Consider the following 10,378-nt stretch of genomic DNA (forward strand, 5'->3'; position numbering starts at 1 on the left):
CACGATTTTTTAAAGCGGGGACAATGAAGGTGGCTGCCGACAGCATCAGACCGTGAGGCCAGCTTCACGCAGGCGGCCGGGTGAGCCCTGCGCGAGGGGCCCGGTGGGCGTCTGCTGTTGTCACTGTTGTGATTGCTCAACCGAAAGCTCTCCGGCGGCACGACCGCCCCCTACCTTCCAGATGAGGGACACAGAGAGGCCCAGCCGCTTCTCCTACTCGGGGGCTGCAGGTTCCAGCCCCCGGCCACGTGGCCCTGCATGCCTGCAGGGCCAGGGGGTCAGGGACTCACCCCCCAGCCCCCAGACCTGTAAACAGACAGGGAGGGAGACAGAGGCCAGGCAGCGGGCCGCTCCAGGGACCACCCTTTCTCCGTGTGCGGAGCCTAGGGACGGGGCTGCCCGAGGGACCCTCCTCCTCCATGGCTTCACCCAGTAAAAATGTGTTTGGCACCCACTGTGTGGCGGGCCTGGGCTGGTGCCCCATTAGGTGACTTCGTTTTACCTCGTGAGGTCAGGGCAGAGGGAGCCCCGAGAGGGGCCTGGCCTGGGGCGGCAGCCTGAGAGCAAACCCGGCAGTCCCTCCACAGGCCGACCCCCCTGGGTCCTGCAGGCGGCCTCCCTCTGGGCCTGGGGGTCTTTGTCCGATGCCTCACAGGTGCTCATTTATTCAACCAGAATTTACCGAGGAGCTACTATGTGATAGCGGGGAGTCGAGCGGAGACTTGAGCGGGTTGAGGGAGCAAGTTGAAGGGGCATTTGGGGAAGAGTGTTCAGGTGGAGGGCACAGCAGGTGCAAAGGCCCTGGGCTGGACCGTACCTGCCTTGTTGGAGGAGTTACCGGAGGCCCGTATTGGCTGGAGCGGAGTGAGTGATGGGTAAAGAGAGGGCGCAGGTCGTGCAGGGTCCCGGGAGAGGACTGGGGCTTTTACGCCGAAGCACCCGGGAGCCCTGGAGGGCTGCGGGCAGAGCGGGGACCTGCCCAACTCGGTGCTCACCAGTGCCCTCTGGCGGCCGCGGGGAGAACAGACCGCGGGTGGAGCCGGGAGACGAGGGGGGAGGGGACGGCGCTGGGGCGGGGGGAGGAGCTGGGGGAGGTGAGGGGAGGGGAGGGGAGGTGGGGGGAGGAGATGGGGAATGGCGGTGGGGAAGATGGGGGATGGAGATGGGGGGATATGGAGGGGGAGATGGGGAATGAAGATGGGGGATGGAGATGGGGGAGACAGAGGGACTGCCGGGCTGGGAGATAAGGCTGGGGAGGTGGGGGGAGATGGAGGGGAGATAGAGAGACAGCAGGGGGGAGAGTAGGGGTGGGGGAGGAAGGGGGGGACGGCAGGGGGTGGGGGTGGAGAAAGGAGGGGATGGTGGAGGGAACAGTAAGTAGGGGAGGTGAGATAGAAGGGATGGTGGGAAGCTGGTGGAGGAGGAGGGATAGTGGGGGGAGGGGGATGGGGAGAAGGGGGGACAGTGGGGGTGATGTTGGGGGGACAGCAGGGGAGGTGGGAGGGCTAGTGGGGGAGATGGGGGATGGCAGGGGAACAATGAAGGTGGGGAGGTGGGGACATGGAGGTAAAAGGATGGCTGGGGGGCGGAGGGAGCGGGGAAGATGGGAGGGCTAGTGGGGAAAGTGAGGGGTTGCTGGTTAGGGGGCCACTGGAAGCCCCCAACCCCCCTCCCTCCCCCACCCCCTACTTCCACTCCCCTCCCCGCCCCACTTTGCCTCCCTCTGAACATCACAGGATCTGTCCAATGAGCCCCTGGAACTCTCTGCAGCTGCCAGAGGCTCTTTGCCACATGAACTCTCTACGGAGTTGCTCAGCCAGCCCCAAGCAGGAAGCCCGTGCAGGACACAGGGTTCACAGAAGCAGGACCAGGAACAAAATTATAAATTCTGTTTGGAGTTTAAATTAAGAGAAAATTATATATATATATATATATATATATACACAAAATAATGATGTTTTAACACACCTACTTTTCCATTTTTCAACATTTTTTTTAACTACTTCAATGTTCTAAAAAAAATCCATTGAAAGATTTTTAGATACAGAGAAACATGTATAAAGGGCATGTTTTCCTCTAATACAGCTTGGTTAGGCTCGGTCCACCACCACTCCCCTCTTCGATATCTCCACCAGCCTGGGGCATTTTGTGGGACTGGGACCGCCTTTACCCCTATCTGGGCCGTCAGGGGGCTCTGGGAAAATGTGTGCCAGTTATAGGAGCGGGAACTTGAAAGAAGCCCTAGACCGGCTTCTCTGGGCGGGGGGTGGGGGGGTGGGGGGGTGGGGGGTGGTGATGAGAGCTGCTGCGGCACGGTTTGTGTTTTGCCGCCCTCTGGTGGCAGCGTGCATGTGCTCTCAGCCTCCAACCAGGAAGTTGTATTTACAAGTCCCCGGTTGTCTGGTGAGGATTCGTTTATTTACTTGGTCAATAGCAACAAGAGCCGAGAGCCAACATTTTTCAGCATTGACTGTACGCCCGATGCCTGGTAACCCTCAAAATGTGTCACTCCCCCACCCCAGGCTGAGAGAAGAGGTGCGCCTTGCCCTTGATCATTCAGGGGTTCGAGGCAGAGCGGGGACTTGAACCTGGGGCTCTCAACAGTGAAGGGAAACCCAAATACCCAGTTTGGGTCCTAGGACCAGCTGAGCCTTAAGTTCTACTTTGACTTTTTAGTTATACAAACCTGTAAATTCTTGTTGTGTCAAAGCCCGTGAGTTGAGTTTGCTTCGGTCTGTTTTTCTTGTGATTGAAAGACCCTTTGGCTGCTGCTTCAGTACTAACCCCAGCCCCCACTGACCACTTGTGTGACCCTTTGTGAGTTACCTAAAGCCTCAGGGAGTGTCAATGGTATTAAATGAGATACTGACCTTCACCAAAGCTAAGAGGTCACTGATGACAAGACCCAGCAATATTTTAGGCTCTAGAGACACAAGGCTTATCACAGGGAACGTTCATTTCGTGGGTGTGGAAGAAACTTCCCGAGGTGATTTGGATGCTTGGACGCCGAGTGTTCTCACACAGCTTGGTCGGGGGGCCTTTGACATGCACGGCCACGGGCTGACGACTGGCCCTCAAGATGATGGACGCCAGTTTCAGAAAACTGCAAATGTGGGGCGCCTGGGTGGCTCAGTCGTTGAGCGTCTGCCTTCGGCTCGGGTCATGATCCCGGGGTCCTGGGATCGAGACCCGCATTGGGCTCCCTGCTCCGCGGGAGGCCTGCTTCTCCCTCTCCCACTCCCCCTGCTTGTGTTCCCTCTCTCGCTCTCTCTGTCAATTAAATAAATAAAATCGTAAAAAGAAAACTGCAAATGTTACTTGATTTAGAAAAAGTGTCTACAGATGTGACTAAGGGCCTCGAGGCAGGGACGTTTTCCCGGGTTATCCGGGCGGCCCTCCACGCCCCCACCAGTCCTGCTTGGCGGTACAGGGAGATTTGGGGCGCACAGCCCTGCGGCCTCCAGAACCAGCAGAGGATAGCTCTCCGGTGTTGTGAGTCACCCCGGGAAACACACAGCAATGCTCCCAGCGGCAGAGGGATGCCACGGAGCAGCATGGACCACACAGCCTGCAGCCGTCCACGCCTTGGCGATCAGACACCCGGGCCACGGGCCATGCTGGCTCCGTGTTGGGACGTCCTGCAGGTGCCAGAAACCCCAGGGCCCGGCCTGTGTCACAGATCAGCACACTGAGGAGCAGAGACCCCGCCTGTGCCTGCCCGCTCGGTGTGACCTCACTGAATGCCATGAGTCATACCTGCAAAGGCTTCCATGGAAGGTCACGTGCTGAGGTTCGGGTGGACATGAATTTGGGGGGCCCCATTTGACCCATGGCAGCAGCCCCACCCTTGCAGAGCGGGGAGCAGGCACCCTGCCAGTGGCCTCAGATGGAAGGCCCGGGTTTTACTGTGAACTGGGTCTTGCTGGAGAGACACCGGGTCCCCGACGGCCCCGTCTTTGCTGGCTCAGGGCGCCTGGCGCCCCTGGGGCCTTCAGCATGCACCTCGCCGCGAGCTGCGGACCCAGGTCCAGTGTGGCTCCCTAAAACCCAATCTGCCCTGGCCAGAGAACAGGGAATTCTCAAAACAAGCGAGAACTCCAGGTTTTAATAAAAGTGTCCTGGGCGCCTGGGTGGCTCAGTTGGTTAAGCAACTGCCTTCGGCTCAGGTCATGATCCTGGAGTCCCTGGATCGAGTCCCGCATCGGGCTCCCTGCTGGGCAGGGAGTCTGCTTCTCCCTCTGACCCTCCCCCCTCTCATGTACTCGCTCTCTCTCATTCTCTCTCTCTCAAATAAATAAATAAAATCTTAAAAAAAAAATTGTTTAAAAAATAAATAAATAAATAAAAGTGTCCTGATTTTTAAATTGGGCAAATTCTTTGAAAAAAATCTATAAAAACTGTAAGACGCTAATGGCGAAGTAAGAGCAGTCTGAGTTCTGACCTCGGCCCTCCAGCCGCCGGTTTAAGACCCCAAGGGCGAGACAGTCTTCCTCACTTCATTGCATCTGCCCACAAATCCTGGGAGTGATGGGCTGCCTCCCTTTCTGACAGGGAAACTGAGTCTTGGAGAGGGAAAAGAGCTGGTTGACTTACACTAACCCGATGAGTAGGACCTGGGGGTGAGGTTTGAGCCCAATCTCTGCAGCAGAGCCCACGTCCTAAAATCCACCTTGGGTTTTCAAGATGACCTGGATTCCGAGGTGGCCCCCAGATTCCTGCCCTCCCCCCCAACCTCGTGACACTCCCGGTGTAGCTCCTTGAGTGTGGGTGGGATTTGGTAAAGGTAGAGGGCTTTTCGGATGTAATTAAGGTCCCCAAATCAGTCAACTCTGAGTCTCTCGAAAGGGAGATCAGGCTGGTGGGCCCGACCTAATCCAGGGGGTCTTTAAAAGGGCGGGACAGCGATCTGCTGGTCATGTGACAGGCACTTGGGGCGGCCAGCCAGAAAACAGAGACCCCGGACCCACAAGAGCAAGAACATAATTCTACCAACACCCGAAGGGGCTTGGAAGCCTGTCCTTGCACCGGCTCCCGGCCTTGTGAGGCCCTGAGCCGGGGCCCAGACACGCGTGCTGGACCACCGACCCCCAGACGTCCTGAGAAACATACATGTGTCAAGTTAAGCCTCCAAGTGTGTGCAAATTTGTTACTACCTAGCTGACGCTGTCAATTTGCCAAAGGGCCCTTTTCTGTAATAATCAGCGTCTGGTTTTTAAGTTACGCATAGTACATCCTAACTGTGGGCAACTGAATTTCCAGACGAGCCCCTTCCTACCCTCCTCCCCCAGCTCCCTGCGGTGCCGTTCCAGACCCCTCAGACCCCTTGCGCGGGGGCCTGCCGTCTCTGGTCTCTGCCGTCCCCACAGTGCTGAGTCTGGGTGCAGGCGGGGGCCCCAGCAAGTGTGGCCCGAGCTTGCACCCCGGGGACACCCCCTGCTGCTGCTCCCAGGACTCCTGCAGGTTCCTCAGGGGAAGGAGGAGGTGGCCAGATTTAGCAAATACAAGTACAGGGCACACAGTAGGTTTGAACTTCGGGTAAATGAGGAGCGGATTTTTTAAAGCGTAAGTAGGCCCCGAATATTGCATGGGGCGTACTTAAAGAAGTCAGTCATTGTTGGCCTGAAATTCAAATTTAACTGAGTAGCCTGAATTTTAGCTTACCCCAGCCGCACCCCAGCCAACAGCAGCCCCACCTCCGCATGTGTGGGGGGCGCCCACCCCCAGGGCTGGCCACGGCTGCACGGGGAGCCCAGCGGGACCCAGCGCGCGGTGCACGGACTCGGGAGAGTCCCTTCCTGGACTGAGGTACACGGAAGGAACGTCCGTCCGCTTGTGCAGAAGAACGCGGGGCGCCAGGGACCCGCACGCGGGGTCTCCGAGGTGCACTTGCGCACACTGGGGTCAGCCCCACTCCCGCCTCCCCCCCACCCCCAGCCTGCTCTGAGGTCGCTCCTCTTCCCAGCCCTCGGTCCTCCGAGATCCTCCTAAGACTCCTCAGCGCGGACCTTTTGGGAGGCGGAGGCCTGGCAGGAGGACAGGACTTCCGCCCGGTCCTGAGGGCACAGCCCACCCGTCAGGCTGCTGGCCTCACCCCTACCTGCGAGATCAAGAATCTCAGAGGACACTGCACATTTTAAGGAACTTCTAATTTTTTTTAAGCTGGCAAATCATAGGCTCCTCTGGGTGGTTCCCAAGGGCCTTGGTATGCTTTCAAGAGAGTGAATACTTTTCTTTCGGTTTTTAAAAATCTTGGTAAAACACACATAATACAAAATTTACCATCATAACCGTCTCTAAGCGCACAGCTCAGCGGCATGAAGCACACTCACACCATCCTGCGACCACCCCCACCCTCTGTCTCCAGAACATTCCATCTCCCCACACGGAGACTCTGTCCCCGTGAAGCACGGACTCCCCACCCCCTGCCCCAGCCCCCGCTCCCACCCTCTCCTTTCTGTCTGTGTGGACGGGACTCCTCTGGGGACCTCCTGGGAGTGGGGTCCTACGGGATGTGTCCTTCTGGATCTGGCTCCTCTCGCTGAGCCCGGTGTCCTCAGGGTCCCTCTGTGTCATGGCAGGTGTCAGGGTCCCTTCCTTCCTGAGGCTGGAGCGTGTTCCCGCGTAGGGACGGACCGCGTCGTGTGTACCCCTCATCTGTGGGTGGACACTGGGGGGCTTCTCTCTTTAGGCTGCAAGTAGCAGGCAAGTATCTCTCCGAGTCCCTGATTCCAGTTCTCTCTCTGGGACAGACCCAGACGTGGATTCACTGGGTCACATGGTTGTTCTATGTTTAATTTTTTGAGGAACTTGTTGGTCGTGTAAAGGTCAGTCAGTCAGGCTGGACACACAAAGGACGGCCTTGTGCCCCTGCGACGGGTCTGTCTGCTCCCCCATCCACATTCGGGGACCCCCACAGGTGGCCCTGGTCACCCTGGCAGGTGGGAGGGGACGTGGCCATCATGCGCCCATGGGACTTGCATGTCTTCCCTCCACCTGGTGGCCCTGGGGTGCAGGAAACACTGTCCCTGGCTCCTGGCTGGGGGAGCAGGCCCTGTTGTCCTGCTCAGGCACCCCCCAGGGTCGGGCAGCCGGCAGGCACCCCAGCAGCTAGAACCGACGCAGCGCCTCAGATGGCTTGGCCGGGGCTTCGGCCCCTCTGCCCCAGTGGCTCCCATGCCCCCGATTGAGCCCCTCTGTGGACAGACTGGGCACATGATGGAGCTGGGCAGCTTGCAGGGGGGCTGGCCAGGCCCCAGTCTGGATGACAGGGTGGGGAGGCCCTGTGGATGTGACCTGCCGGCCCCTTCCCCGCCAGGCAGCAGGGCCAGACCATAAGGCCCCCTTTCAGACTCAAGCTGGGGAAGCTGCCTCCCGGTTCTGCGGACTGCTACGTCACCCGCCGAACAGAGCAGGGCTCAAGGACAGAAAAGAGTATGTGGGGAGACCGAGACAGACAACGTTGGGGGAGGACATCCCTGCCCTTCAGTCGCTCTGTATTTGGGGGAACCTTTGCAGGCCACGGTGCTGGGGGCATTCTGGGCTCCAAGGACAGTCTACTGTCCACAAGAGCTGGTCCCACCATGGGACGGTCTCAATGCTGGGACAACAGGGGAGATGTCTTCCAACCTAGATGACTCATGAACGTGCCCCTCGGGGTCACGGCCTGTGTGTAAAGAGCATGGTGGGGCCGGGGGGTGACAGAAGGGGCCACACGGGAGCCCCGACTTTTGCACCTTAGCTGGGTGCCTTGTACATGACCTCAGTCCCAGGCAGCCCTGAGCAGAGGCAAGGGAAGGTTAACTGAAGAGGGGGACAAGGAGACTGTGTGGTGGGCACAGTAATGGCCCCAAAGACGTCCCCATCCTGGTCCCGGGATGTGTCCCCTCATGCGGCCTCATGGCCCCCGAGGTGGGGGTGACCCTGGGTTCCCGGGGGGGCCTGGCATCCTCACGAGAGGGAGGCAGAGGGTGGGAGTCCCAGAGACGGGCAGACCTTGTGCTGCTGGTGGTGAGGATGGAGGGGGGCCACGGGCCAGGAAAAGGCCGGAGCCGGGTCTCCCTGGGGACCCCGGGGGGGGCCAGCCCTGCCCACTCTGGGGTTTTAGGACTTCCAAGCCCAGATTGTCAGAGAGTCAGTGAGCGGTGGTCTGTCACAGTGCCTGCGGGACAGATGAACAGGCCTTATTGGCACCAGTGGGCTGACATGGCAGGAGATGGTGGGGGAGCCCACGAGATTCATCACAGGGCTGTGTTTAAGGCCCTGAAACTGCCTTCCTGGGGGGCGGGGGCACATCTGGTTCTTGGAACCAGGACAGAATTGTAGGAATCCCAGAGGAAGCTGAATTTGGCCAGTGAGGGGCACTCCGCAAGGCCGAAGCTCTCCCCGCGGACACAGACCTTGCCTCCCTCCTCAGACTGGAGCTTCCCCGCGGACACAGACCTTGCCTCCCTCCTCAGACTGGGGCTTCCCCACGGACACAGACCTTGCCTCCCCCCTCAGACTGGAGCTTCCCCGCGGACACAGACCTTGCCTCCCTCCTCAGACTGGGGCTTCCCCACGGACACAGACCTTGCCTCCCCCCTAAGACTGGAGCTTCCCCGCGGACACAGACCTTACCTCCCTCCTCAGACTGGGGCTTCCCCGCGGACACAGACCTTGCCTCCCCCCTCAGACTGGGGCTTCCTGTCCTTGCCTCCCCCCTCAGACTGGAGCTTCCCCATGGACACAGACCTTGCCTCCCCCCTCAGACTGGAGCTTCCCCATGGACACAGACCTTGCCTCCCCCCTCAGACTGGAGCTTCCACACGGACACAGACCTTGCCTCCCCCCTCAGACTGGGGCTTCCCCATGGACACAGACCTTGCCTCCCCCCCTCAGACTGGGGCTTCCCTGTGGACACAGACCTTGCCTCCCCCCCTTAGAGTGGGGCTTCCCCGCAGACACAGACCTTGCCTCCCCCCTCAGACTGGGGCTTCCCCACAGACACAGATCTTGCCTCCCCCCTCAGACTGGAGTTTCCCCACGGACACAGACCTTGCCTCCCCCCTCAGACTGGGGCTTCCCCACAGACACAGATCTTGCCTCCCCCCTCAGACTGGGGCTTCCCCACAGACACAGATCTTGCCTCCCCCCTCAGACCGGGGCTTCCCTGTGGACACAGACCTTGCCTCCCCCCTCAGACTGGGGCTTCCCCACGGACACAGACCTTGCCTCCCCCCTCACACTGGGGTTTCCTGTCCTTGCCTCCCCCCCTCAGACTGGGGCTTCCCCACGGACACAGACCTTGCCTCCCCCCTCAGACTGGGGCTTCCCTGCGGACACAGACCTTGCCTCCCCCCTCAGACTGGGGCTTCCCTGCGGACAGACCTTGCCTCCCCCCCTGAGACTGGGGTTTCCCCACGGACCTTGCCTCCCCCCTCAGACTGGGGCTTCCCCGCGGACCTTGCCTCCGCCCTCAGACTGGGGCTTCCCCGTGGACACAGACTTTGCCTCCCCCCCTCAGACTGGGGCTTCCCTGCGGACAGACCTTGCCTCCCCCCTCAGACTGGAGCTTCCCTGCAGACACAGACTTTGCCTCCCCCCTCAGACTGGAGCTTCCCCGTGGACACAGACCTTGCCTCGCCCCTCAGACTGGGGCTTCCCTACGGACAGACCTTGCCTCCCCCCTCAGACTGGAGCTTCCCCACGGACACAGACCTTGCCTCCCCCCTCAGACTGGAGCTTCCCCGTGGACACAGACCTTGCCTCCCCCCTCAGACTGGGGCTTCCCTACGGACAGACCTTGCCTCCCCCATCAGACTGGAGCTTCCCCGCGGACACAGACCTTGCCTCCCCCCTCAGACTGGGGCTTCCCCGCAGACCTTGCCTCCCCCCTCAGACTGGGGCCCTGCCTCCTCCCTCGGCCTGTCTTGCCCTGAGGCAGCCCCCCTGCACCAGCCCTGCCCTCGGGCCCCCCCCCGCAGTCCTGCCCCCGCCCAGCTATTTCAGGCCCTTGCCCGCCCCCCAGCCTGCGTGGGCAGTCTCCAGGACGGGTTTCTTGAAATAGCTGCCTCGGTTTTCCCTGCAGCAGCTGCGGAGGGGGGTGGCGGGAGGGGCCTGGAGGCTGAGGCGCCGAGTTAGAGCGCGTCTCACCCGCAGGAGGCGGGTCCCAGCGCTGTCCCTGTGTGTGGAGGGGAAACCGAGGCACGGGCGCTCTGGGGAGCCCCGAGGCTACACAGAGGGCGGCAGCATGGCTAGGGTTGGGATCCAGCGCCCACAGCCTTGCCCAGAATGACACGTCCCCCGGGAGTGAGGCCGGCACACACACAGAACCGAAGTGACGCCCTCCCCCCTCCCGCCACCGGGAGGGTCACACGTGCGGCGCGTGATTGCCGTGCTG

The sequence above is a fragment of the Halichoerus grypus genome, chromosome 1, assembly GCF_964656455.1.
Source record: "Halichoerus grypus chromosome 1, mHalGry1.hap1.1, whole genome shotgun sequence".
In the NCBI taxonomy this organism is placed as follows: domain Eukaryota; kingdom Metazoa; phylum Chordata; class Mammalia; order Carnivora; family Phocidae; genus Halichoerus; species Halichoerus grypus.